Source organism: Podarcis pityusensis (assembly GCF_964106645.2).
Source record: "Podarcis pityusensis genome assembly, chromosome: 2".
Lineage (NCBI taxonomy): Eukaryota > Metazoa > Chordata > Lepidosauria > Squamata > Lacertidae > Podarcis > Podarcis pityusensis.
In genome coordinates, this window is record NC_138029.1 from 115218631 (window position 1) to 115230792 (window position 12162).

The 12162-nt window shown below is 44.5% G+C and overlaps 1 long non-coding RNA gene and 1 pseudogene across 2 annotated transcripts in view; one reads left to right on the top strand and one right to left on the bottom strand.

Annotated features, from left to right (window-relative positions):
* LOC308470238 overlaps positions 1–1727 on the bottom strand; it is a 118596-nt gene extending 116869 nt beyond the window's left edge. The window contains exon 1 of the long non-coding RNA XR_013982291.1: positions 35–1727. This is a non-coding gene — a long non-coding RNA (uncharacterized lncRNA). The remainder of the gene's footprint in view (positions 1–34) is intronic.
* Positions 1728–2173: 446 nt separating this feature from the next.
* Positions 2174–11815, top strand: LOC308469822 (zinc finger protein RFP-like; annotated as a pseudogene). Its single transcript, XR_013991598.1, has 7 exons — positions 2174–3302; positions 4440–4535; positions 4824–5054; positions 7984–8006; positions 9031–9152; positions 10805–10837; positions 11104–11815. The product of XR_013991598.1 is annotated as a zinc finger protein RFP-like (transcript).
* Positions 11816–12162: the final 347 nt, after the last annotated feature.

Sequence of the window (12162 nt, forward strand, 5' to 3'; positions counted from 1 at the left end):
CTTTGGCAGTGGGGGGAAAAATTTCTAAGTCCACCTTGCTTACCGGCCTCTAGAAAGGTCAAGATCTCTGGCTTTGGACAAGTAAGGATGGTTCCTTGGGGGGCATTTTCGAGGGTCTTCCTGACTTATTGCAATATTGCAATAATGCAATATTGCCCTTGCATACACAAAGAGTCAGACACAACTAAACAACAACAAAAGTGCTGACCCCAGGAATGTAACCCCCCACATAGGTCTTGGGCCTTGATGTAGCAAAATCCCCTCTGACAATGAGGAGCCTCTGTCAGAGGTTCTGAATGACAATCTAGACTAGATAATTTCAGAGGGTGGTGGTAAATTCCCATGTATACAATTATTTTCTCCAAGGTGCTTTGTAGTGAACAGTCAGATACTTATCTGTATTTTTAGAGATCACCTCTTCTTATATTTTTTGTGTAACGGGCCTGAAAGTATATGGGGATATGTTTCCTGTGCTAACGTGTTTGATTCTATTAAAGATTGTGCTTCTTGTGGCTCTTTTGTTGCTTCAAACTTCACGGGACACTTCCTCCAGGGGTTTTAGGAGGGTGATATCCTGTTTTATCCTCAGAGAAACCCTGTGAGGTAGAAGAGGCTCAGCTGAGAGTCTTAGAAAAAGGAGAAACATTCAAGTTTATGGTCAAAAGGGCTTTGAACCTGGGCCTTGTCATCCCAAGTCCAACACACTGGGCACTCAGAATGTGAAATCTTAACAAGGGTAAGAGTCATTTCAGAGATGTGCTTCAAAGCCCTCCCTGCAAAGCTCCTCTCTATGTTGTAGCTCATCTTCAGACCTTCCTGTCTTGACTGTGAATGTCTGCAGGAGGAGTCAATCCAGTTTGAGTGAGGGGCAGATTTCAGGGGCTTCCCTGCATAAACTCATATTTTGCACCTGGGTCCATTTCTGGATCTCAGCATTCCGATTAAAAATGAAAGCCAATCCACCAAGACTGAAGTCTGCCCATCCCTTTATTTCTTGGAATCCCTCAACCAGGAGAGAAGTGAGTCTCAGCCATATCTGCCAGGTCAGTGAGAGAGCAGGTATTCTATAGACACCCACTTTTTAACCCACAGACAGTTGTGGGCAAATATGTTACCGGAAAAATCCGAGTGCTCCCTTGGACAAAAACAAAGACACCAACCAGGATAACTTGGAGCAAAACAGCAGCCTGTAGGCTTGGCCTTTATTGAACTGTTGCAACAGGGTGTTCCCCTCACTTGCAGGAGAGAGGAAAGACACAGAAAGACCTTGTAAAAACCTTGTAAAACATTACAGAAAGGAGGGGTTGAGGGAGGAGTTGTGGTGGTAACCTGAGTGTCCTGTCACCTGGCTGGTTCCCCCTTTCCCCCTCCCCATGAGTACTTTCCAGGTGACAGAGGGGAGTTTGCAGTTTCCTGCCCCCAGAGGGAAGAGCTGATTATTGTCCTTTGTTCCAGTCTGTGCTGAATCCACTCCTATATGCAAGTTCTTTGTGATCTTGATGGTCTTCTGTCTGGGACCATCAGGGTTGGCATAGCAACTGGGCAGGGCTCCTGTGTATGTGCTGGTATGCTCAAGGATTATGGCTGCCCTGTATCAAACCTTCCCCATTTTGTAGTCCTTCCTTCATGGAGTAAAATAAAAGTGGAACAGTGCAGATCTGATGTATGGTTGATTTTCTATGAATTTATAACAGAAGCGTAGCGTATGTAGTGTGTGAATGTGAGTGTGTGTGAAGGTTGTACAAACTGAATGATGGGGGGGGGGGGTTCCTGCTACACAACCAATGCCAAACAGATGGGGCAACAAATAGGAATAGGTGTTTTCATTCAACATTTTTATCATGGTCTTCCAAATGGCAATTCTCAAGTGGGAAGAGGAAGTAAAGACAGCACATCTTTCTAACCTCTTCTGAGCTCTGTGGAGCAAAGAGGAAATTAAGCCTATAGCCCTGTGTCCTGGGATAAGTCCCTTTGAACTTACTCTTGAGTAGACATAGGAGTGCACTTTAATTTTTTTGACAAAAAGGATTAGCTCACAGGTTTTGGTGATTGCCTAGATATTTAATAAAATATCAAAGTTGTTCTGTTTGGTGTTTAAAATATTTTTATTTCTTCATTTTGGGCTCAAAAAATAGGGGTCTTCTTATACATGGGGGCATCTTACACAGAAAAATATGTATCAACCACCAAACAATAATACTTTAGCAGTATATAAAGATATAAAATACCACAAGTAAAAAGAGAGAACACTCCCCCCCCCCACACAAACAAAATGGTTTTTAGATATTCCATGGTTAATGTTAATTTTTCTGAGAGGATGGACAGACTGGAGATGGAATCAACGGATGGGGGGGGGGGGGAATGGGAAGAAACTGGTCCTGAAGAGGAGCTTAAAAATTTCCCAGGTCTGTGGGTGCGGACGAGGGTCCAATTGTCCCGTGGGAATGTGCATCGCAGTGGAGTTTGGGCTGAACATTGTGACCTGCAGTTGGAAGGAGTCGGCAGAGTCATTCATTCAGTGGCGTTCGAGGCTGGCAGTGAAGCTAAAAAAACAATCAAAAGCACTTATCTCTGCCTCTCCTAGGTGCATGGCCCTTTAAATTAGAAGCAAGGAATTCTCATTACAAATAAATAAATTTCCATATCAAAGAGACCCTGATCCATTTAAAGACACATCTCTAAGGCAGCCGAGGTCCTGCTTAAATTTCCTGGGCGGGAGAGGAAATATCCCAGATCTCCTTGCTAACTCCACATCTGCGGAGCGGAAGGGAAATCTTGAGTCACCATAGTGGAATAATCTCCTCCCGGGAAACGGAAACATAGCAATTCGCACGCGGAAAGCGAAGAAAAGGCAACCAAGCTCGCTCTCTTCCTGGGATGGCTGCTTCTGGGGGTGCCGTGCAGGATCTCTGCGAGGAAGCCACTTGCTCCATCTGCCTGGAGTGTTTCCGGGATCCGGTGATCATCCCGGAGTGCGGGCACAACTTCTGCCGATCCTGCCTGATCCAGTGCTGGGAGAAGTCCGAGGGAGAGGCTTCCTGCCCTCTGTGCAGGGAAATCATTCAGCACAGGAACCTCATCCCCAATCGGCCGCTGAAAAATGTTGTGGAAATACTAGTAGCCGAGAAAGTCTCCCTTCCAGGGAGGCAGAAGGAAAGGGGAGAGTCTGCGAGAAGCACCAGGAGCCCCTGAAGCTCTTCTGCCAGGAGGACCAAAGCCCCATCTGTGTGGTGTGTGACAGATCCAAGGAGCACAAAGGCCACGAGGTGATCCCTCTGGAGGAGGCGTTGCAGGAGTACAAGGTAGGAAATCTCTCTGGGTTTCCTTTGGGGATGGTGAGGGTGAAAGAGATACAGAGAAGGGGGTCTTGCAAGAAAATGTTTTAATGTATTCTCCCCCCCTGCAGCCAAACAGTAACTAAACTTCCAAAACTCTTCAATGAACATTTCCTTTTTTCGGGGGAGTGCAGTGCCCCCAATGTCCCCCTGCCTTCCTGCCTGCAGGAGTAACTCACCCCCAGTCCTTCCTCTGGAAGCAGCTCCCTTAGGAAAGGGCTGGAGGGTGGGGCAGTGCAGGTGGCAGGGACCCTGAGGGCCATCTAGTCCAACCCCCCGCAATGCAGAAATTCTGCCCGCACCCATCCCTGGTTGGGCTCGAACCACCAACCTTCTGGTTTGTGGGATGTAAACACAGGAGCAGTCAATGACAACATTCCTAGAGTGTACATGTTAGAACATGGGGAGGGATGTCTGTCCAGCAAGCAGGTAAACTTCCTGGGGACGGACTTCCTCCGCATGTGACCAGAGGTGGGTGTGGCCTCACCTGTGCAGGTAATGACAAAAGCACAGGGCAGGCAGCCATCTCTCTCTCTCTGCCATTTTTCTTCAATGAGGAAACATCTAAGGATGCCCTCTTAGCTCCCAGCCAAGAGAGGAGATAAGGACTATCTTGCTACAAGATAGATTCTGAATGTATGTAACCTTTTTAAGCTGTCTGCCTTCTGGGATCATATTGTGAACAGAACGTGAGTAAACTCTTTTATACTTTTATAAAGACTGTGTTGTGTCTTGTATTTTAAGATGGAACTAAAGGGGAAATTACCAGAGTAATTATTATAGAGGTTCTAGCGAACCTGTGCACACGTTACCGTTGCGAACTTAAAGGGGAATGTTTATAAACTCTGCTGATATTTTGGGAACTTGTTAGCACAAGTTGGATAAGGATATAATTAGTCAATATATCCTCTCCTGCACCCCAGAACATTCCCACATGGTTAACAACCAGACACACTGACCCATTGCGCCACAGGCTCCCTGGATGAAGAATGCAAAGACCACAGTTTTGGGGGGCAGAGCAAGCATTCAACTTTCCTGTTATTATGAATATTAAACTCCAAGAATGAAAAAAGCAACCAAAGTTTGATTTTCTTTTCTTTTCAGGATCAGATCAGCAGCTGCCTAGACAATGTGAGGAAGGAGAGAGAGAAAATTCTGGAATTTAAAGCAGATGCAGAAAAGGAAAGTCAAGACCTGCTTGTAAGCATCACTGTTACTTGGAAGTGAATAAGTGCTGTAGTCTTAAATCAAAATCTGGGGAAATAGAGAAAGAGGTTTCTTTTTGAACGGTCTGATCTCCCACATAGCATGAAATACCATTTAAAGGAGCGGGTGGGCTTGTAAATTTTTACGAAGTTCTTTCTCTGCTGAATATGTCAGGCGTTCCCTTCCAAGGGAATTCAGATAACTGGCCTCTTCATCCTTCAAGAGCAGACTAGATGCCTGATATTGGCCCACTGTTCTCTTCTTTCAACCTCTTTGCTGCAGAAACAAACAGGTGTAGAGAGGGAATAGATGGTGGCTGAGTTCAGGCGACTGCACCAGTTTCTGGAAGAACAAGAGAAGCGTCTTTTGGCACAAATGGAAGAACTAGAGAAGGAGATTGCAGCCCAAAGGGAGGAGCAGCTGGCCAGACTCTCCAGATAACTCTCCTCTCTTGACAGCCTCATCCGGGAGATGGAGGAGAAGCTTCAGGAACCAGCGACTGAACTCCTGCAGGTGAGGCCTCATCCTGATGTGAGAGGGTGGAGTGTGCTGCTTCAGACTACAAGCATTCCTTAGTCCTTCCCCACAGAAAAATATCATTGTAAAGAAAACAGTTGGTATATGAAGGGTGAAAGCTATTGGCTCTGGAGTCACAAAAAAAGGGTCCTGCTGGATCAAACTGCAAGCCCCTTCAGTTCAGCATCCTCTTCTCTCATTGGTCAACCAGAGGTGTCTGGGAAGCCCATAAGCCAATGGGGCTCTCCCCATCTGTGATTCCCAGAGGTATAAGCTTGTAGTCAATTAACCTTTACTCAGAGTAGACTGATTGAAATTAATGGGGATGGCTATCTAAGGTTCTCTGTCATCCCCCACGAGATGGTTGGATAGTGTTCTTGAAGCTACCAGCATGAGTTTGACCAAACTGCGGGAGACAGTGGAAGACAGGAGTGCCTGGCGTGCTCTGGTCCATGGGGTCACGAAGAGTCGGACACGACTAAACAACTAAACAGCAACACACTGAAATTAATGAACCTTATATGAACACTATCCAACCATCTCGTCCTCTGTCGTCCCCTTCTTGTGCCCTCCATCTTTCCCAACATCAGGGTCTTTTCCAGGGAGTCTGCTCTTCTCATGAGGTGGCCAAAGTATTGGAGCCTCAGCTTCAGGATCTGTCCTTCCAGTGAGCATTCAGGGCTGATTTCCTTCAGAATGGAGAGGTTTGATCTTCTTGTAGTCCATGGGACTCTCAAGAGTCTCCTCCAGCACCATAATTCAAAAGCATCAATTCTTCGGCGATCAGCCTTCTTTGTGGTCCAGCTCTCACTTCCATACATCACCACTGGGAAAACCATAGCTTTTACTATACGGACCTTTGTTGGCAAGGTGGTGTCTCTACTTTTTAAGATGCTGTCTAGTTTTGTCATTGCTTTTCTCCCAAGAAGCAGGTGTCTTTTAATTTCGTGGCTGCTGTCACCATCTGCAGTGATCATGGAACCCAAAAAAGTAAAATCTCTCACTGCCTCCATTTCTTCCCCTTCTATTTGCCAGGAGGTGATGGGCCCAGTGGCCATGATCTTCGTTTTTTTGATGTTGAGCTTCAGACCATATTTTGCGCTCTCCTCTTTCACCCTCATTAAAAGGTTCTTTAATTCTTCCTCACTTTCTGCCATCAAGGTTGTGTCATCTGCATATCTGAGGTTGTTGATATTTCTTCCGGCAATCTTAATTCCGGCTAGGGATTCATCTAGCCCAGCCTTTCGCATGATGAATTCTGCATATAAGTTAAATAAGCAGGGAGACAATATACAGCCTTGTCGTACTCCTTTCCCAATTTTGAACTAATCAGTTGTTCCATATCCAGTTCTAACTGTAGCTTCTTGTCCCACATAGAGATTTCTCAGGAGACAGATGAGGTGATCAGGCACTCCCATTTCTTTAAGAACTTGCCATAGTTTGCTGTGGTCGACACAGTCAAAGGCTTTTGCATAGTCAATGAAGCGGAAGTAGATGTCTTTCTGGAACTCTCTAGCTTTCTCCAAAATGCAGCGCATGTTTGCAATTTGGTCTCTGGTTCCTCTGCCTCTTCTAAATCCAGCTTGCACTTCTGGGAGTTCTCAGTCCACATACTGCTTGAGCCTTCCTTGTAGAATTTTAAGCATAACCTTGCTAGTGTGTGAAATGAGTGCAATTGTGCGGTAGTTGGAGCATTCTTTGGCACTGCCCTTCTTTGGGATTGGGATGTAGACTGATCTTCTCCAGTCCTCTGGCCGCTGCTGAGTTTTCCAAACTTGCTGGCATATTGAGTGTAGCACCTTAACAGCATCATCTTTTAAAATTTTAAATAGTTCAGCTGGAATACCATCACTTCCACTGGCCTTGTTATTTGCAGTGCTTTCTATTTTTTTTTTTATAAGATATTTATTAACATTTTCAAAATGTTACAAAAAGGAAAAACAAACAAAGTAGAAACAGAAGAAAATACAAAAAGTAAGAATAGTTAACAAAGTAGAAAAAAGGGGAAAAAAACAAACCCCTTCCCACCATATAAGAAAAAATTCAAAATAAGAAAAAAAATGACAAAAAAAGAAAAATACAAAAATCCCAAACATTTAAAAACAAATTCATTATTTTCAGATCCTTAACTGTCATTACCTTCTTTCTTAGACCTCCTCCTCCTCCCTTTCTTTGTATCCTAGTTATTAATTATCCCAGCAAATCCTTTCCATGTTTCATAAAATTCTGTCATTGCATTACCCTAGACTATTTTGATCTTATCTTTCTATAATAAAATAAACCTTAAAACTTAAAACTTAAATCTTATCCTTACCAGCTTCTTATAATCATAATATTCTTTCATAATTCTTTAAGCATCTTTGCTAAAGCCAAGTAATTTCATTCCAACATTTTTCTATCATTCATCAATTTTATATTTGCAGTGCTTTCTAAGGCCCATTTGACTTCACTCTCCAGGATGTCTGGCTCAAGGTCAACAGCCACACTACCTGGGGTGTACGAGCCATCCATATCTTTCTGGTATAATTCCTCTGTGTATTCTTGCCACCTCAGTGTATCTGAGTAAAACTAGTTGAATACAACTGATACTGCCTTCCACACTTTGTGGCTGGCTAGTTTTCATAACCCAACCTTCCAAACCCTTCCAAGTTGGTGATCATTACTGCATCAAGCACATGTTCCTTCAGGTGCTGTCCTGGGATCTATGACTGGAGTATGAGATGTACCTAGCAGTAAACAAATTGGTCGCAGGTGAACATGGAGCCGGCATGCACTGCAGGGCAAAATGGTAAACCAGGGTGAGATTGAATCTCTCAGCTATTTGGACAACTTGGCCAAAAGGGAAGAAGGGGAGCATTTATTAGTCATCACTGCAGTGATCAGTGCAGAAATGGCTCCACTGACATCTTTCTTTCTTTCCCTCCAGGATATCGGAAGCTCCTTGCAGAGGTAAGTGATGGAAAACCCCTGCCTTATTCTGATTCTAGGAAAGTTCCAGTTCAACAGGTGAGAAACTCGCTCTCCAGTTCCTCCTTCCAGAGATAGCTTAGGACTCCATCATGCATTTAACAAGATCACAGTCAAAAACAGGGACACGTTTTCGTAGTCATTTGTATCTATTGGTCCCATCTACAATCACAGACTGGAAGCCATTCCCACTGCATATTTCTGAAGGCCCTTCTCTGTGACGGATTCGTTTACTCTGCAATTGATACAAAAAGGGGGGGACACCCCAAAGGGGCTTGTAAATATCTTCACTATAACTTACCCTTAAGTATCCAGCGTTATTTCTGGCTTCTGCAGGTTCTTCTTCAGACATAAGAAAGGGCCCTGCTGGATCAGGCCATGGCCATTAAGTCCAGCATCCTGTTTTCACAGTGACTAACCAAATGCCTGTGGGAAGCCCGTGAGCAGGATCTGAGCCCCAGAGGACACTCCCCTCCTGTGGTTTCAGAGGCACCACTGCCTTTGACCCAGCCATCATGAATAGTAGCCGCTGAGAGCCCTGTCCCCCAAACAACTGCAACATATTTTAAAATCTTCCACGTTTAGAAAATACAGTTTTAATTTCTAATATTTTTTCCTTTTTTAAATGTAACCGCTGGGCTAAAAAATAATTATTATTATATTCACTTGAAACGCTTCACTAAAATTGGTGTAGTCCAAATCTCTGCCTAAGACCCTTGTATTGTTAAGTTTTCTTCAAAAAAAATAATTTGCATATATCAGCTTCTTTACCTTCAATCTCATATTCCTATATTTCCTTCTGTATATTTTGGAAGCAGGTGTGTGTCGGTTTTCCTTCATCTTGTTAGGTGCTCTCTAGATGCTCCCTTTTGCCATAGGAAAACCCTGCTCCCAAGTCTTCATGATATAGCCATCGTGCCTTTATCATCAGGATGAGATACCTGCCTTGTCAGAAAGCTCCCTGCGTTGGAAAGATGGTGGCTTGACTTTGTTCTTTTCCTCCCAGGTCTCAGGAGAAGGAGAACTTAGAGGATCCTCCTGTGGCTTTTCCTCCTGCCCTGAAGTGGAGGATCTGGGACTTCTGTGATATGAATCTCTTCCTGGAGGAAGTCATGAAGCAGTTCAAAGGTAATGAAGAAAGGCAACAGGGATTTTATACTGAATGTTTAAAAGTGTTTATGAAAGGCTCCAGGTCATACGTAATATTAGTAATGCGGGGAAAAGTTTATGTTTTTGTTTTATTACAATGTCCAGAGGCCACACTTTAATATACAGATGACTCACATCATGCTGGTTTTACTTACACAATCAAAACTTTTATTCTACCATATGTGGTGGATATGTAGGAAAATACAGGTATTCTGGGAGAGTATACATGCAGAACTGCAAAAAATGCTAAAGATCTCTTTCAATAAAAAACCAGAGGCCTACCTCCCGGGAATAATAGATTTGGATATTCCACAAAAGAGGAAGGGTATCTTTTTATATGCGATGGCGGCAGCAAGAGTTTTAATCGCAGCAAAATGGAAGAGTAATGAAATCCCCTCTATACAAGATTGGATTCAAAAGCTGACAGAATATGCCGAATTAGATGGTTTATCAGAAAAAATAAAGAATAAATCAAAACAGGAATTTGTTTCAAAATGGGAGGTTTTCAAAGAATATATGAAAAATAAATATAATAGTTTAAATTCGAGGAACTTCAGTAATAGTTGCAAGGTAGATATAAGAAATTAGATTTATTAACAGTAAGTTTAATTATGATAAAAGTGTGTATTGGCAATAAGTAATATGAATTTGAAATATGGAATAGACGGGAGGTTGGGTCTTTAGTGTTAAGACCAATAGATGTTTTATTATTTGCTAAGAAAATTATGTGTCTATGGTTACTCTTGTGTGCAATTTGGTATTTGTGTTCTTTTTCTTTTTTCTTGTTGTATCAATAAACGTTATTTAAAAAACAAAACAAACAAAAAAAACTTTTATGTGGATTGCAGATAAATAAACAGAAAGCAATCAGGAAGCCCTCATTGGCTGGGATCTGGAGGCTCTCATGAGAAAAAGCGCTTTTAATCCCTACACGGAATTTGCTTTTAAGCTATCCTCCTTGCTTACTGGGCTTTGAGATGCTCCTGCGAGGTCTCGCAGGGCTGTCCGAGATCTCAGATGGCAGGGGCAATTCCAGGGGTCATTCTGACATTACACAACTTTATGCACAATCCCCAGGAAAGTAACCCTCACGTACGTTCTCTGTAGAAAGTTGTATTTTACTGCTTCACATCTCTCTCGCCAGGCCTTACACTCCTCACCCATTTCACACTCCTCACCCATTTCCCAGGTAGCCTCACCTACAGCCTCTCAGGCGTCTCCTCGGTTCCTTTGGCCCTGAGATTGATGTGAAGGAGGCGGTGGGGGGGCTGTCAAAAAGCCATCTGGGATCAGAGGGAACTGGGGATGAGATCTCCAGTCCTGGAAGAGATCTTACATCTCAAGGTTGATACTGACGGGGAGGTCTCTTGGAGGTCCTGCTCTTCTTCTTAGGTCTGAGCAGCCCTAGAACTTGGACATTGTCCTTGCCCTGGCTTATGCAGGGATGGCCATTGTGGTATCTTCCAGACATTTTCAGCTGCAACTCTCCTAAGCTCCAACTGGTGTGGCTGGTGGTTCGGACTGATGGGTTGGCACCACATCTACAATCTCAGGAGCTCATATTGTTGTTACCAGATTTGTTCTCTGGATGGTGGTGTGATGCTAAATCTCTCTTCCCTTTTCTCCTCCAGACACTCTGGACTCTGGACTTCAGCTGCATCAAGGTAAATTTCAGGATCTAAAGGAGGCACAGTTTCAGGAGAGAGGTGTGTGAAGTGCTTTGAAAGAACTGCAGATGTTTAAAGAATCATTATTAAGAACCTAAGGAGCACCCCAGTTCTGAACGCAGTGCATCATTATTAAGAACCTAAGGAGCACCCCAGTTCTGAACGCAGTGCATGAAAATATGAAATTTCTCTCATGTGTCTAAAGAAGTGTCAGTCTCCCAGCTGACGTCATTTCTCTTCTCTTTCCTCATCTGCCCCCACAGAAAACGTCACATTGGATCCGGACACAGCAAATCCCTGGCTCTCCCTGTCTGAGAATCGAAAGAGTGTGCGAAGGGGGAAAGTGTTTAGATACCTGCCAAACAACCCTGAGAGATTTGACACATATGGCTATGTGCTGGGATGTGAGGGTTTCACAGCAGGCAGACATTTCTGGGAGGTCATTGTGGGAGGTGAGGAGGGGTGGGGGTGGGGGTGGCCAGAAAGTCTGTGAAGAGGAAGGGCAAGTTCTGTTTTGATACTAGGGAAGGGATCTGGGGTTTGGGTAAGTGGGGCGGTGGGTACGAGTTATCCTCCCCCCATGAGTTCCCTCTTCCAAGTGAGGAGCCCAAGAGGATCCGAGTGACCCTGAACTTTGAAGGGAGACGGGTGTCCTTTTGCGATGCAGATACAGCAGTCCTCCTCTACACATTCTCAGCAGCCTCCTTCTCAAGAGAGGAGCCCTTTTTTTACGTGTCTGCCAAAGGCCACCTGACAATCTCTTGAGTGTAGAGACAGACAAGTCTTCTCCAGACTTTTCTCAGAGGCACTAAAGGGGAAGCCGTATTGGCAGAACAGTGATTGGCTGACCCGAGTCTCTGTGATGGTGTAATTCTTTTCTCAGGCCACTTTTGTAAACCGCACCGATTGCTTGACTCTCCTGCCAGTCCTGAAACCTGCCTTTCACATATTACATTACAATACAAATGTGCCAAAGCCAACTGTCAGGGAACTGACATCGGAGCTAGAGGCGGAGGGAAGGCTCTCAAATGATGCTGGAGAAGGGCCCAGCAGGGAGAGAGGCAGCTCAGCAGATGGGGAAGCAATTCAGCGCAACACCAGGAATAAAGGGGGGCAGATGGGGGAATCGGCGAGAGGGCTCCCAGACTCTTCACCGGACACCAGCGGGGAGAGCATGGGTCCTCCGCTACCCACGCCCACCCTGCGCAGAAGACTTCCGCGCAGAGAGAGTAGGAGGAGACTGGGTGTCAAACAACTTTTATGTTGGAAAAGGTTTAAGAAACGCCCACTGACGGATTCTGCTAGCGACTGAGGCAGCCACG